The sequence below is a fragment of the Miscanthus floridulus genome, chromosome 3 (genome assembly GCF_019320115.1).
Source record: "Miscanthus floridulus cultivar M001 chromosome 3, ASM1932011v1, whole genome shotgun sequence".
In the NCBI taxonomy this organism is placed as follows: domain Eukaryota; kingdom Viridiplantae; phylum Streptophyta; class Magnoliopsida; order Poales; family Poaceae; genus Miscanthus; species Miscanthus floridulus.
In genome coordinates this window covers 34,929,196-34,944,116 of record NC_089582.1, presented here as the reverse complement: position 1 = coordinate 34,944,116, position 14,921 = coordinate 34,929,196, and positions in this window count along the sequence as shown.

The following is a 14,921-nucleotide window of genomic DNA, read 5'->3' as shown; positions in this document are numbered from 1 at the left end:
GATGCACATGCTTGTTGTTTTCTAATGGATGCTTTAAGCTTTGATTTGATGAAACAAGTAAACATCAAGGGAACCGCTAGTGAGATATGGGAGTCCATCAAGGAAACCTTCAGTGATTCCTCCACATAGGATGATGGCAAATTTAAGAAGGAGGATGAGCCCAAGAAGGAGGCACATGAGTGTGTTGATCATAACCACAAATTGGTGATTGTGGAAGATTGCTCCACCTCATGGTCAAGTGATGATGATGATGATCGATCTATGACAAGTTCACTTGACAAGGTTGATGATGACGCCACAAGTGTTGCAAGTGATGATGCTACCCCATGCACACTTGATTGTGATGATGGTTCATGCTCAAGCCATGATGAAAATGCTACTACAAGATCTCCAACTACATCATCACATTGCTTCATGTCACAAGGTGACACCAAGGTATCAAATGATAATGTGGTTGATCATGTTGATTCATATGATGAGCTTGTTAGTAGACTTGCTAGCATGACCATGTCTTTAGAAAATGAGAAAGCTAAAACATTAAAATTAGAAAATGAAAACTCATTTCTAAAGAACTCTTGTGAAGAACATAAGAAATTACTTGATGCTTATAAATCTTCACATGATGAGCTAAAATTGAATCATGAGACACTACTTGCATCTCATGATGAATTATTAGAACAACATGCTTCTCTCATTAAAATGTTTACAAAGAAACTTAAAAATAATGAGAGCTCATCACATGGATCAAATGATAAATTACAAAATGTTGCTAACCCTTGTGATGTAGGCAAGAAGCATGTATCCACCTCTTGTGATGATTTATTAGATATGACATGCTCTTCACATATAGATGCTTGTTCTACTTCCATGTCTTGTGAGACTAACATTTTGAAGGAGAACAATGAGCTCAAAAATGAAGTGAAGAATTTGAGCAATAAGTTAGAGAGGTGCTACAACTCAAAAGTCACCTTTGAGCATATGTTGAAGACTCAAAGAAACTATGGTGACAAGTGTGGCCTTGGCTTCAATAAGAAGATGACAAAGAGCGAAAGAAAGAGAGAAAGAAAGATGAAGAAGCTACAACAAAGAAAGTTTTCTCATACCATGTGCTACCGGTGTTATGAAGCGGGACACCTTGCAAATGGTTGCCCTAACATTGAGAAGCTCAAGAAGATAAAAGAAGAAGAGAGGCTCAAGCATGTCAAGTGCTTCAAGTGCCGCACATGGGGTCATCTTACCTCAATGTGCCCAACCAAGCAATTGGTGAAGCAACAAGTGAAGCCTCAACCAAAGCCACAAGTTGAGCAAGAGAAGACACCCCAAGAGCAAATCAAGATCAGCCATGAAGATGGTGGTGACTTAATGATGAAGAAGAAGAAAACAAGAAGGGGTGGAAAGGCAAGGCATCCAATGCAAACTCAAGATGCCAAGATGATGAGCAAGAATGAAGATGAGAAGAAAGATTATGCTCACATCAAGTGCTTCAAGTGTGGAAGTATGGGACACTTTGCCTCTAAGTATCCTACCAAGCTTGAGAAGAAGGCTCAAGCAATCCATGAGAGGCAAGGCAATGAGAAGCACCACATGAGCAAAGAAGAGAAGGCTCAAGTAAAGAGAAAGTGCTACTCATGCTGGGAAAGGGGACACATGGCACATTCATATCCCCTAGGTGACATTTCTAAGCCTATTTTAATTGTTGATAATAATGTGCTTAGAAAGGATGGTAATGATACCTCTATGGTTGCTATTGCAAAACATCCTGCTACTCATACTAAGGCGTTGCCTAAGTATGTTGCACCTAACTTGAGAGGACCCAAAGTTGTTTGGGTACTATCAAAAAGTGGATGATTGTTTGTAGGTACCATTGACATTGAAGGCTTGGTTCAAATGATATCCATCTTGTTGATTATGTAGTTGAGCCAAGTATTGCCAAGTGATGATCATTATCCCAATACCATGACAAATTGAGTGAAGTCCAAATGTGCTACAACATACAAGTGTCAAATTTAAGTTGTTGGTGATTCATTAGATATATTTGATGGTTTGCAAATAATTGAGTTGAAGCTTGCAAATTGGATAATCATGAGTCAACCAAGGTATATCTCTTGTTGATCATTTTATTTGGGTGCATATGAGTTGATTGAAATGGACAAATATGCAAAGCTGCTTGCTATAAGTTGATTGAATGGATAATTTGATTAGTAGTCAAGTTTGGATTTATTTATGTTGAATAAGTTCATAAGATGACATTTAGTAAGTGATATGAATGGATATATGTCTTATGTAAGTATTCAAACAAGTTAGCTTCAAGTTTGATTCATATTTGATGAAGTATAGCTCAATTGTTGAAATCTGTCCTATATTGCAAAATCTGAGCTAGCTGTGATCTTAGCCATGTTTGAGTGATCAAAACTTATTGGATTGGCATAAAAATTGGTGTACATGCTCTAGACTTATGGTATAAGATGATGTACAATTTTCATGAGAATTGAATAAGAAATGCTTCGGTTTTGGAGTGGATCTTGTCAGCTATAGTGCAGCTGTTTTCAGCATGTAGCAGTGGTGGAAGAATTGAAATCTGATAGCAATCTAGAAGTCAAATGAAGCTCAAATTTTTACAGCTGCTAGGTAACTTAGTATTGCACACCTCCACCAAATTTAGTGGTATTTGGATTTGTACTTTTGGAGATATGCTTATTTCTTTGAAGGGTACAAAATCTGTCAGAAAAGTGACAAATGTTGGATTGATCTAGAGTCACTTTGATTGAAAGGTCCTCAAGTTGGAAACATGTTTACAAGTGTTTGAGGTACCTAAGTTTGGTTTTGAGATGATCTAGAAGCATGACAAGCAAAGAGTACAAGGCTATTTGATTATGGAGTGTACTTTGCACACATTCGGTACTCAAATTGAAAGATCAAGATCAAACTCAAGATGAAGTTGAAGTTTAAGTTCTAGTGACTATTGGAAATCATTTGGTAGAAAGAAAAGGACTTAAACAAGAAGAAAGAAAAGGACTTAAAGAAGGAATCAAGGTTACTCACCAAGTTAAGTCCATCACTTGGATCAATCAATCAAGTCATTTCAAGTGAGTATCAAGAATAATTCTTGGAGAGAGGTCACTTCTCCCTAGTGTAGGGGCTTACCGCCTATGTGTAGGTGAACCAAGTGTGGTACTTAGAAGGCTAACATAGAAGTGGTGATCCGAGGAACATTTAAGATGCTTAGTTGAAGCAATCAAGAGGGTTGATCAAGAAAAACAAGCAACACCCAAAAGAGAGCTAGTCATGATATTTCAAGTGGTATTCTCAAATTGATGCTCTCATGCAAGCAAAGATCAAAAGATAAAGCAAGCCAACCACAAAAAGAAAGTGCACTTGATTATAAGTGGTATTCATTTCATATGGGTGAAGAATGAAATTCAACATGGTATCTATTGGTCTTCACCAAGCTTATAATTGGACTTCACATTGCTATTGGAGTAATGAATTGGAATCTATATGACTATCCTCTAATCCAACATAGCAAATGTATCATTGTAATGTGCATGATCATTTCATCACTTACTAGTATGCAGTTAGTGCATATAGTACATGCTTCATAGGATCATGCATAACAAATGAAATGCTTAAATTCATAGCCTACCACTATTGTTTGAATGATTACTTGATCTAGTGGTTAGTACATGAATTTGTTCATGAGCTAGTGAACCCAAGTACTTGACGCAATTTGGATTGCTAACAAGTGACAAGTATAACATTGGCAAGATAACCCTTGCAAGAGGTGTGAAGAAGCTTGTCATTGGTTCAAATCGGACTTGAAAGCTTAGGCAAATCAATTTAGTCCAAGTCAATCATAGAAGCTCATGATAGTGATAAGAGTACAAGCACAAGACAACAATGCAAATGGATATCTAGTTTGTTTGTTTCAAATGGTATCTAGACTCAAGTATTTTATCAAGAATCTACAAATGATGTCTAGATCAACTCACAAGTGATATCCTATAAGTGGCACTCATGAAGATAGCAAATGTTCAAGAAATGGTTTTTATTGAAAAATCCAACAAGTGGTTCCATACTAGAAGATTCTTTCAAGTGATATCACATCTACACATAATATCAATCATGCAAGAAAATGGTTCCACAAGTGATCCTCAACTTTAAGTGATCATCAAATGAAGAATGCATCCCTCACCTACAAGAGCTCAAGTGTATCAAATGGATGACCCATGCTATCACATAAGGGGAGATGTCCCACAAATTGATCTCAAGATCAAAAATCTTATGTGTGGTATCTCAAGAAGCCCTACACAAGATACAAGTGGTACAAGTTACAAGTGGTATTTACAAATGATGTCATTCCAACAATCAAGTGATGTCCATAAAAAATGCAAGATTTAAGCCTCAACCATCTACCCCAAATGCATACCTTTGCATCAATGAGAAACACACCTTTTATGGAAATTGATGACAAAGGGGGAGAGATTGTACAAAGATATGAAAGCTTTGAGATTGAGATTGTACAAGGGGGAGAGATAAGATATAAAAGCTCAAAGAAGTAGAGGTTGGACATGGACATGGACAAAGAGGGAGCAACATTGAAGAAAAGAGATGGATCAAAATTCTTGGACAAGAGAAGCACACAAGTAGGGGAAGCAAGCTCATGAACTTGATTGATTGCATTTGATATGTGCATATTCATATGCTTGCTTGCATTGCATAAGCTTTCAAATTCAATATGCATGCTTGTGTAGTGTATGCTAGTTGTAGAACTTGAATGATGATTTGATAACTAGCATGCATAGGATGATAGCTAGACACTTTGTATGTTTTTCAAGTAATGCTAGTACCTTGCTTTTAATGTTGATCTCACAAAGGTATCTAGTGCTTTTATTTCCAAGTGATATCTAGCTAACCATGGTGCTAAGGATGAACTTAAAGGTGCAACTCCGATTGGTACACGCTTCAAAGGTTTATTCTATACACCTTAGCATCATTTAGTAGTAATTACTCTCCCATAATTTTAATCTATGCATATGTGCGAGCTTCAAATCAAACACTCTAGCACATATGTAGGGGGAGCTAATACTACCATCTCAGGTTTGTGGTACTTGTCCAAAATCATTTTCACATGGTAAAATTGCTTGGGCAAGCAACATGAATCCAAAAGAGCTTAATTTCCATATCTTTGTAGAGTTGTCATCAATTACCAAAAAGAGGGAGATTGAAAGGTCCTTGTGTGGTTTTGGTAATTGAGTGACAACCTAGGTGGACTAATTATGTTTATGTGAGATACACAGGTGATTAGTCCATAGGTACATGTGTGTGAGCAACATATGCCATGAAGGTGAAAATGGCTTGGAGATGTTGCAAAGCTCACACATATGATGATGAAGGAGCTCATTGCACATGAGACATTAATGGAGACGGGGATCCCGATCTTCCGTCAGGTGATGGTAACTATCGTTGTGGCGGAGAATGACACACCGATCCGGCTTCAGATCGAAAGATCGAACCCAGCAATCTTAGCACCACAGCTCCTCTGGTTATCAACCGAGTCACAGACCAGGTTGACCTCGCCAAGAAGGCTAATCCCTGCCTGCGCAACGAAGAACACAAGCAAGAACAAGAAAGATCGCAACCAAATTGCAAATATATGATTAATCTCACGAGTTGGGGTCTCACAAACCGAAGAACGGTGAAACTGTTTCTTGACAGAATAATCTAAGCAAAACCCAAAACCTAATGACGGCGGCGACGTATGATTATAAAGGTCTTAGGGTCGTCGCCTACCCTGGACGCGCTCCCTAATGGGCCCAAACACGATACACGGTCCAACGGACCAAAAGACGGTGTCGCAGCACCCTGACAGATTCTGGATGCTGATTTGTTTCGACGATTCCCGTTGATTCCGAAGAGCTTTTGACGTGAAACCACTTGGGTTGGCTTCCTTATCAAATAAGCTTTCCATCCATACATGGATCGTCAAAAACGGAGTCCGGATGCGTCCTGGGTGTCCGTTTTATTGCAGACTAGTCCTGATGGCCGAGGCAGACTCGAACTCGGATTGGACTGGGCCTCTGGCTTGGATTGGACGTCCTTGCTGGACTCCTAAGGTGGTGGCCAAGGAGGAGGACGTCCAAGGGCTTCCTTAGTGGGTTCTCCAAGTCCTTGGGGTGTTCTCCCACTTAGGCCAGGGTCCCAATGATGAATAAAAAGCCCATGACGACAGTGTAGTTCTCGGCAGAAACAACGACAGAATATCTTGATGGTTTGGAGGCCTTGCCGATGTGATATTGAGATGAGACTAGATCTATTTGAAAGCTTATCAAACAAGCTTTCCATCAAGTGCTCATTGACCTCGATCGCACTCCAGATGGCTGAGTTATGTCCTTTCCAATGAAGCACTGTCGAGCTGCCGATGAACCTAAAATTCAACTTTGATGAGCTTGCACGTTGAGACACATTTGTACCTACATTCAAATAATGACATGTACATGTGGAACCAAGTGAATTGTACCAAAAATCACTATCCAAATATAGGAACGAGCTCACCTTATAAACAATGGTCATATCCGATGGTGTCATGTCCTCATCATCCTCCCCTTCTTGACAACAAACCGTCCTCGGTTTGGGATTAGCGGAAGGAAATGTTGTTGGTAGTAGCCAACATTGCTCCCCTTCTTGAAATTTAACATGTTTCTTTATAACAAAACTAGGGAAACTCGACATGACAAGATTATAGCAATTGGAATCCTTTGGTTGATCATACTTTTGCGCAATATTAGGAGATTTCAGATTTGAACAAATATAGACATGATGCAACATATACTCTCCTTTACAATTATATTTTCCAATAAAATGATATGTACAAGTAGACAACCATGGCAATTCAACACATTTAAGTTTCTCTTCTAAACTGCTAAGAGCATATAAAGTATCAAACTCAATATAACCCAAAGTATTTGAAGAATACAATAATTTCTTTTCTTTTTTTTCGGTAGCAATGGGAAGCAAACGTTTATGTTCAGCATAAGTAATTGGTTCCAAAACATGGAAAACTGAAGCATCATCAACTAATTCATCTTTATCACAAGGAACATCAAGCAAATTATCACGGGACAAAGATAAATCAAGAGAGGGTTCCACTAATAATTGCTCTATGATAGCATGGTTTGTGGAAAAATTTAGTACATTAGGACAATTTTCACCTTCCATGAGTGTAGCACCATGGGCATTACCTGTGTTCTCAGCAGGAGCAATAGGTGCATTGTGAAGTGATGGTTCTGAATTTGCATATGTGGTTGTGGGCTCCTCATTTTCTTCCATGTCATCCTCTCGCTTATGGATATTATCCTGCAGAAGGTTAGTCATAGCAAGAGGAATAACAACAGATGCTTCCTCCAAATGGTGCACCTCATCATATGAAATCAAAACAGGAGGTGGATTAACAAAGGTTTCTCGCATAAGAAGTTTCATATCATTCCAAGTTTGAGGTTTATCAGAAGGATCTAAAGACTCCCACCAAGATAAAGCAGAATGTCACAAAACACTAGCTGCATTTTTTACCTTCCTCCTTGGACACATAAAGTGAGTAGCAAATATGTTGTCGATGGCAATTTCCCACTCCATGTACTCATCAGCACCTATACCATCATAAGTCGGTGGATACGAATAACCTGTCATTGTTAGAAGACAACAAAAGACAATACAAAAATATTATCTCTATCAAATGACTACGTGGTTGCAGTGGTGTCACTTTTGACAGCAAGCGGAAGCGTCTTACCAAGCTCTTACAAAGTTCTTACCAATGCAAGCAGTGGCCGGTACAACCGGCAGCTGGTTCGTGATACCTGTGAGATAGTGGTACCGAGATTGCAAGGACCTTTTTCTGTACTGATCTGAAGTATATATGTGGAGCTTGGGAGGCACGAAAAAAACAAATATATATATATATATATATATATATATATATATATATATATATATATATATATATATATATATATATGTGGCACACAAGTCAGTGACAGACAGCAATATTGAATAAATGTCCAGAGCACTTGTCCTAGTTGCTGGCCTATACGTGTTCCAATCACCAGTTGTGATAAACAAGAGAGGAAACAAGGATGAAAGGAAACAAGTATTAAAGGTAGCAACGGATATGAACAAGGCAAAAGGTACCACAAACAATAGAGCTATTGAGTGTTCCTTATGTGCTCATTTTCGATATCTTCTATTCTCTTTTACTATTTTTTTCTTTTATTTTTTTTGTCCAATCTTTTTTTTTCTTGCTTTTGCTCTTTTGATATTTTTTCCTCAGCAAGGAGCACACAAGAATAAACCACAAAAAATTTGAGCTCAATTGAATAAAAGATGTGGCCTATAGAAAATTAGGACTGTGCTCTAAAAAGCATACCAAAACTTGTGGGCCCAGAAACTCAATTTTCCTAATCGAATTTCGCAAATTTAATTTTTGCGAACCCAGCAACGCTGGGATGAAATAGATCTAAAATTTTCTGGCGTTCTCCGTAGATATAAATTTTTTCCTGTTTCGAGTTCGGATGCAAAAGTTATGACTGTTTTAAGGAAGCTGCTCGAATCAGGGATTTAGTGGACACAAGATGCAAACCGATGGTCATACGGAATAGCGGCGGGTGGAGGGATCAACACAAACTAGAAAAGAACACAATCTAAACCAGCAACAAGACTTTGACCTAGGACACAAACTCAACAACGGAATCTGAAACTGAAATATGCAAAGGCTATGGCGCGGAAGGTTCTAGGACAGGAAATAAAAGTATGGCACTGGACTATGGGACGAATGCGAAACTATCAAACTAGAGGATAAAAGTGAACCTGACGGTATACCTTAGCTCTGATACCACTTAATGGAGACGGGGATCCCGATCTTTCGTCAGGTGATGGTAACTATCGTTGTGGCGGAGAATGACACACCGATCCAGCTTCAGATCGAAAGATCGAACCCAGCAATCTTAGCACCACAGCTCCTCTGGTTATCAACCGAGTCACAGACCAGGTTGACCTCGCCAAGAAGGCTAATCCCTGCCTGCGCAACGAAGAACACAAGCAAGAACAAGAAAGATCGCAACCAAATTGCAAATATATGATTAATCTCACGAGTTGGGGTCTCACAAACCGAAGAACGGCGAAACTGTTTCTTGACAGAATAATCTAAGCAAAACCCAAAACCTAATGACGGTGGCGACGTATGATTATAAAGGTCTTAGAGTCGTCGCCTACCCTGGACGCGCCCCCTAATGGGCCCAAACACGATACACGGTCCAACGGACCAAAAGACGGTGTCGCAGCACCCTGACAGATTCTGGACGCTGACTTGTTTCGATGATTCCCATTGATTCCAAAGAGCTTTTGACATGAAACCACTTGGGTTGGCTTCCTTATCAAATAAGCTTTCCATCCATATGTGGATTGTCAAAAACGGAGTCCGTATGCGTCCTAGGTGTCCGTTTTATTGCAGACTGGTCCTGATGGCCGAGGCAGACTCGAACTCGGATTGGACTGGGTCTCTGGCTTGGATTGGACGTCCTTGCTGGACTCCTAAGGTGGTGGCCAAGGAGGAAGACGTCCAAGGGCTTCCTTAGTGGGTTCTCCAAGTCCTTGGGGTATTCTCCCACTTAGGCCAGGGTCCCAATGATGAATAAAAAGCCCATGACGGCAGTGTAGTTCTCGGCAGAAACAACGATAGAATATCTTGATGGTTTGGAGGCCTTGCCGATGTGATATTGAGATGAGACCAGATCTATTTGAAAGCTTATCAAACAAGCTTTCCATCAAGTGCTCATTGACCTCGATCGCACTCCAGATGGCTGAGTTATGTCCTTTCCAATGAAGCACTGTCGAGCTGCCGATGAACCTAAAATTCAACTTTGATGAGCTTGCACGTTGAGACACATTTGTACCTACATTCAAATAACAACATATACATGTGGAACCAAGTGAATTGTACCAAAAATCACTATCCAAATATAGGAACGAGCTCACCTTATAAACAATGGTCATATCCGATGGTGTCATGTCCATGTGATCAAGGTTGAGAAGATCAAGACAAGACTTGGCTTGATGGACCGGTTGCAAGCGTGAAGGGCAAGTCAGAGGCTTTGGAGCAATGGACCACGTGGCGGTGAAGCTTGAGCAAGACTTGGCGCCGATGGACGAAGGCAACGATGAAAAGCAAGTGAAGTCAAGATCGATGAACCAATATGATCACGTGATGATATGAAGTGGATCATATCATTGTTGATCATGTTGGTGCATGTGTTGCATCAACATTGGAGGAGATGGAATGGAATGCGCAAGGCAAAGGTATAACCTAGGACATTTCATTTCACCGGTCATAGATGTGTAGAGAAGTTGATGACCGGGTTTAGGATAGATAGCCGTACTATCAAGAGGGGCAAACTTGTTTGCATATCGGTCATCTAGTGCCACTCGAGTGATCTAACTTTGCATCATCGCTAGGATTGAGTGGAGTGGCAAGTTGAGTGGCTAATCCTTTGAAAAATAATTGTGAAAATACTAACACACATACACATGGTGGTGTACACTTGGTGGTGTTGGCACATTTACAAAGGAGATGAAGTTAGAGTTGATGTGGATCAACTCGGCGATGGAATGGAGGTGAGAAGGGTTCGGAACTCCACCGGCGGAGTGTCCGCCCGTAGAGTGCGGACAGTCCGATGGTGCCACCAGCGCCCTGTTCTGAAAAGATAGGGTCTCACAGAGTGGACCGGACTCTGGTCACGCAGTGACCGGACGCTGGCGCTGGAAGTGACCGGACGCTGGCTGTGTGCGTCCGGTCAAGGTGACATGTGATGACGCAGGCAGAGCAGTGTTGCTGGAGGTGACCAGACGCTGGTGATGCGTCCGATCACGACCGACCGGACACATCCGGTCATGTTCGGTACCTTACTGGAAACGACCGGACGCTGGGGTTGCTGTGTTCGGTCAGTTCAAGCTGCTGTGTCCGGTCGACAGATGACCATTGAGATCAGGCGAACAGTAATCGAAGCAGGGGACACGTGGCATGCATCGCACGACCAGACGCTGAGGTCTAGCGTCCGGTCGATCGGACCGGAGCATCTGGTCGTCCCGAGTTTTGCCCAGTGAAGGGGTAACGGCTCTATTTGTTCGTGGGGTTATAAATAGGAGCTGTGGTTGGCCTTTGGCCGTTAGCTTAGATGAGCTGAGCACACTAGAGCCTTGGTGGCTTGTGTAGTAGTGCTTGAAAGCCCTCCATCTCACATATACTTGATAGTGATCATTTGATTGTGTGAGAGAGCGATTCTAGTGCGATTGCATCGTGAGGTTGCATCGAGTGGCACTAGGTGATCGAGTTGTAAGCCGGTGGTGCTTGTTACTCTTGGAGGTTGCCACCTCCTAGACGGCTTGGTGGTGGTCTCCGCCCGCAAGACGCTTGTATGGTGCTCCGGAGAAGAGCTTTGTGAGGGGCATTGTGCTCGCCCCACAGGAGCCACGAAGAGCAACTCTAGTTGAGCGTGTCATTGAGCTACCCTTACTTTCGGGGTAGGTTCTTGTGGTGCCCGACGTGTGGGCTTGGCGGGTGATGCCAATTAGCCACCGAACCACCAAGTGAGCGGTCGACACAACGGGGACGTAGCGTGTTGGCAAGCACGTGAACCTCTTGAGAAAAATCATCGTGTCAACCTTGTTCTTCCCGTTGGTTTACATCCTCGTTACACAAGCTTGTAATTACTTTTATATACATTGTGCTTGTGTAGTTGCTCTTGTAACTAGTTAGCTTGTGTAGCTTACTAGTTACCTTCTTGCTTGTGTAGCATAGAAGTAGCTCCCTTACGTGGCTAATTAGGTTTGTATAACCTTGTTAGTCACTTTTCTTAGTTTGTGTAGCTAAGTATTTGCGCTCTCTAATTTGGCATTGGTTGCCTTGTTATTGAGCATTGCTAGTGAGCTTAGTTGGCTTTGTGCTTTTGCTTACTAGCATGTGTAGGAGCTCCCTTGTTGCTTAAAGTACTAGTGGCATAGGTTTGTGTGACCTTGCTCCTAGAATTGGTTAGGTGAGCTCTAGCTAGCCCGGCACCTTTGTTGCTTAATTAGTATCTTTGGAAGGTGCTAGAGAACATAGATAGAGGGGTGTAGTCTTGGCTAGACCGATAGTTCTAATTCCGCACTTGTTTCGGTTAGCCAACACGATTAATTTTAGAAAGGACTATTCACCCCCCCTCTAGTCCGCCATCTTGACCCTACACTCGCTGCTCGCCCTCCGTGCGCCGCCGGTGAGGACGAAGGGACAGAGAAGACGGCTTCGATTTTTGGCGCGATTCTTTCACCTTGCATGCGCGCAGCAAGATCCGCGCGGCGTTGGCTCAAGACGACGACTCCGTACAACGCAAAGCTAGCCGTCGAGTCCGTCTGGGAGCACGAGCACTCGCCGTCGTCTCACGACGCGACAGCTTCGCTCTCTCTCCTCATTTACTGTAGCGAATGGAGGGGGATATTGCAAAATTAGCTCTTGGAGACGACGGCCAGCACGGCCGTTGTACGTGCCCTCAAGCAGAACCACTCTGCTCACCCGGCTACCCGCCCCGACATCGTTGCATGTGTGTATGCAAGCTGACACAAAAAGAAAAGAAAAATCAAAACTTTTTTCTTTCAAACTGCTATAACTTTTGATTGATGTATCCATTTTTTAATTTCGTTTGAACCGGTATGTTATACGTAACGAGACGAACAAAACTAGATCATATTTGCATATGTTTTGAAATATTTTATTTTACTAGCAAATTATGTATAATACATGTTAGGAGATTTGTCAAATGAGTTACTACCATATAATACTAAAGTTGCTACTCCTAAAATATACTAGTTGTTACATAGTATGTACAAGCTCGGAGCAAAAAAATAAAAAGGAGTTACTAACATATAATACTAAAGTTGCTACCATGTAATACTATAGTTGTACAACTTGAGGAGCAAATTATTAAAATAAGCTGTCAACTGAGGAGCAAGTTATTATACAACCCAATCTTTGACCCCTAATCCTAATATTTTCTGTAACCTCTAATCCTAATACTTGCGACCCCTAATCCCAACCCTATCTGCCTTGTATGTGTATGTGTTTTTTCTTTTGTGGCAACTTACGTGTGCAATGACTATCTTTTTGTGGCGACTTATACATTGCAGATGAAGCAACTAATATGCAGGATTTAGGAAGGCATTCGAACCTAAAAGGGTGCCTGAAAAATAAAATAAAAAAACATAAAAAAAGATCTTGACTGAAAACTGAAACTAAAAAAAAGGAAAAAATTGACTGAAAAATAAAAATAAAAAAGGAAAAAAACTAAAAAAAAAGAAAAAAAAACTAAAATAATGAACTGAAACTAAATTTATAACCAGAAAATAAAACTGATTGAAATAGCTACCAAAAAACTGAAACTGAAATTGACAACCAAGAAATTGAACTGAAATTGACAAACAGAAACTAAAAACTAAAGTAGACACAATGAAAAACAAAAAAATGAAACATAATACTGAAATTGAAATTACCTAAAACTGAAATTTAAATTGACAATCAGAAAATTGAACTAAAAATGACAAATAGAAAATGAAAAGTAAGGTAGGCACAATCAAAAACAAAATAATGAAACATAAAATTGAAACTAAAATTGACAACCGGAAAATAAAACTGAAATTGACAAATAAAAAGTGTGTTTGTCGTCCTAAAGAAACACGTACTCTGGGTGTACTAAATACATCTCTTTTCTATTTTTTCGCAAAACGTATAAACATACACGCCCTAAAGTCTAAACCGGAGAGGAATTTGTTTTGCCATGTAACAAAAAAAAAAGAAACGTGTGGGCTGACACACACCCTACAGACATATGGGCTGTCGCACGTATGACAAACATGTGGGCTAACGCACATATGGCAGGCCAGGCCGCCGGGCCACTCACGCCCTGGTCACGCGCTGGTCACGTAGCGCGACCGGCAGCGCATCAGCTTTTGCGTATTGAGTTCATCTCATGGAGACGATAAAAAATAAACATATATAGAACACCTAGTTTAGAGTTAGGATAAAGAAATTACGGCTCCCGAAAGGTTCATCCTATAGAACCGACTAGGCCAGGTTTGGCCCAATACGAGTCAAAACTAGGAAGTGTGTGCACGCTCGCGCTTATGTCAGACACATATGAGAGGCTCACGGCCGGTTGAGGCATGCAATGGATCCAAAACATAATTAATCTACTTTTATGCCTTCTCTAAATCATATCCCTTGCAACCCCATATCTGTTGTTTTACAAGCTTCTCGGTGGAGTTTGTGGGCTGTTTTACAAGCCCTTGATCGACGCCGTGTTCGGCTAGGGCTGGCTGGCTGGGCTGGCCAGCCCCTTCACATGGACACTGTTCCAATGAACCAGCCAGCAGTATTTTTCTCTCACATAAACGAACCAGCAACGATATGAACCAGCCAACCGAACCGGCTGCGAGTCTGTGGTGCATCTCCCTGATGGGTCATGGGTAGGGATGAAAACAGTACGGATATTTTCCGACCATATTCGAAACCGAATCCGTTTAGAGGGGTTGAGATCTGTCCGTATCCGAGTCCGGATATCCAACATCCGATACTGTATCCGTATCCGAATACTTAAATCGCATATTTATGATGTCGATATCCAATCGTATCCTATCCGACATAGTTGACACTATCCGTATTCGAATCCGAATTCGGACAAAAATATGAAAACAAATATAATATCGGTGATATCCATCCGTATCCGATCCGTTTTCATCTCATGGGTCTCCGGGCGGTGTTTGTAGGTCTTCGTGGCAATTCTGCGGAACCCGGCTAGGCGGGGTTTGGCAGCCCTCGCTGCAACTCAGTCCTCGAGCCGTCCGAGCGA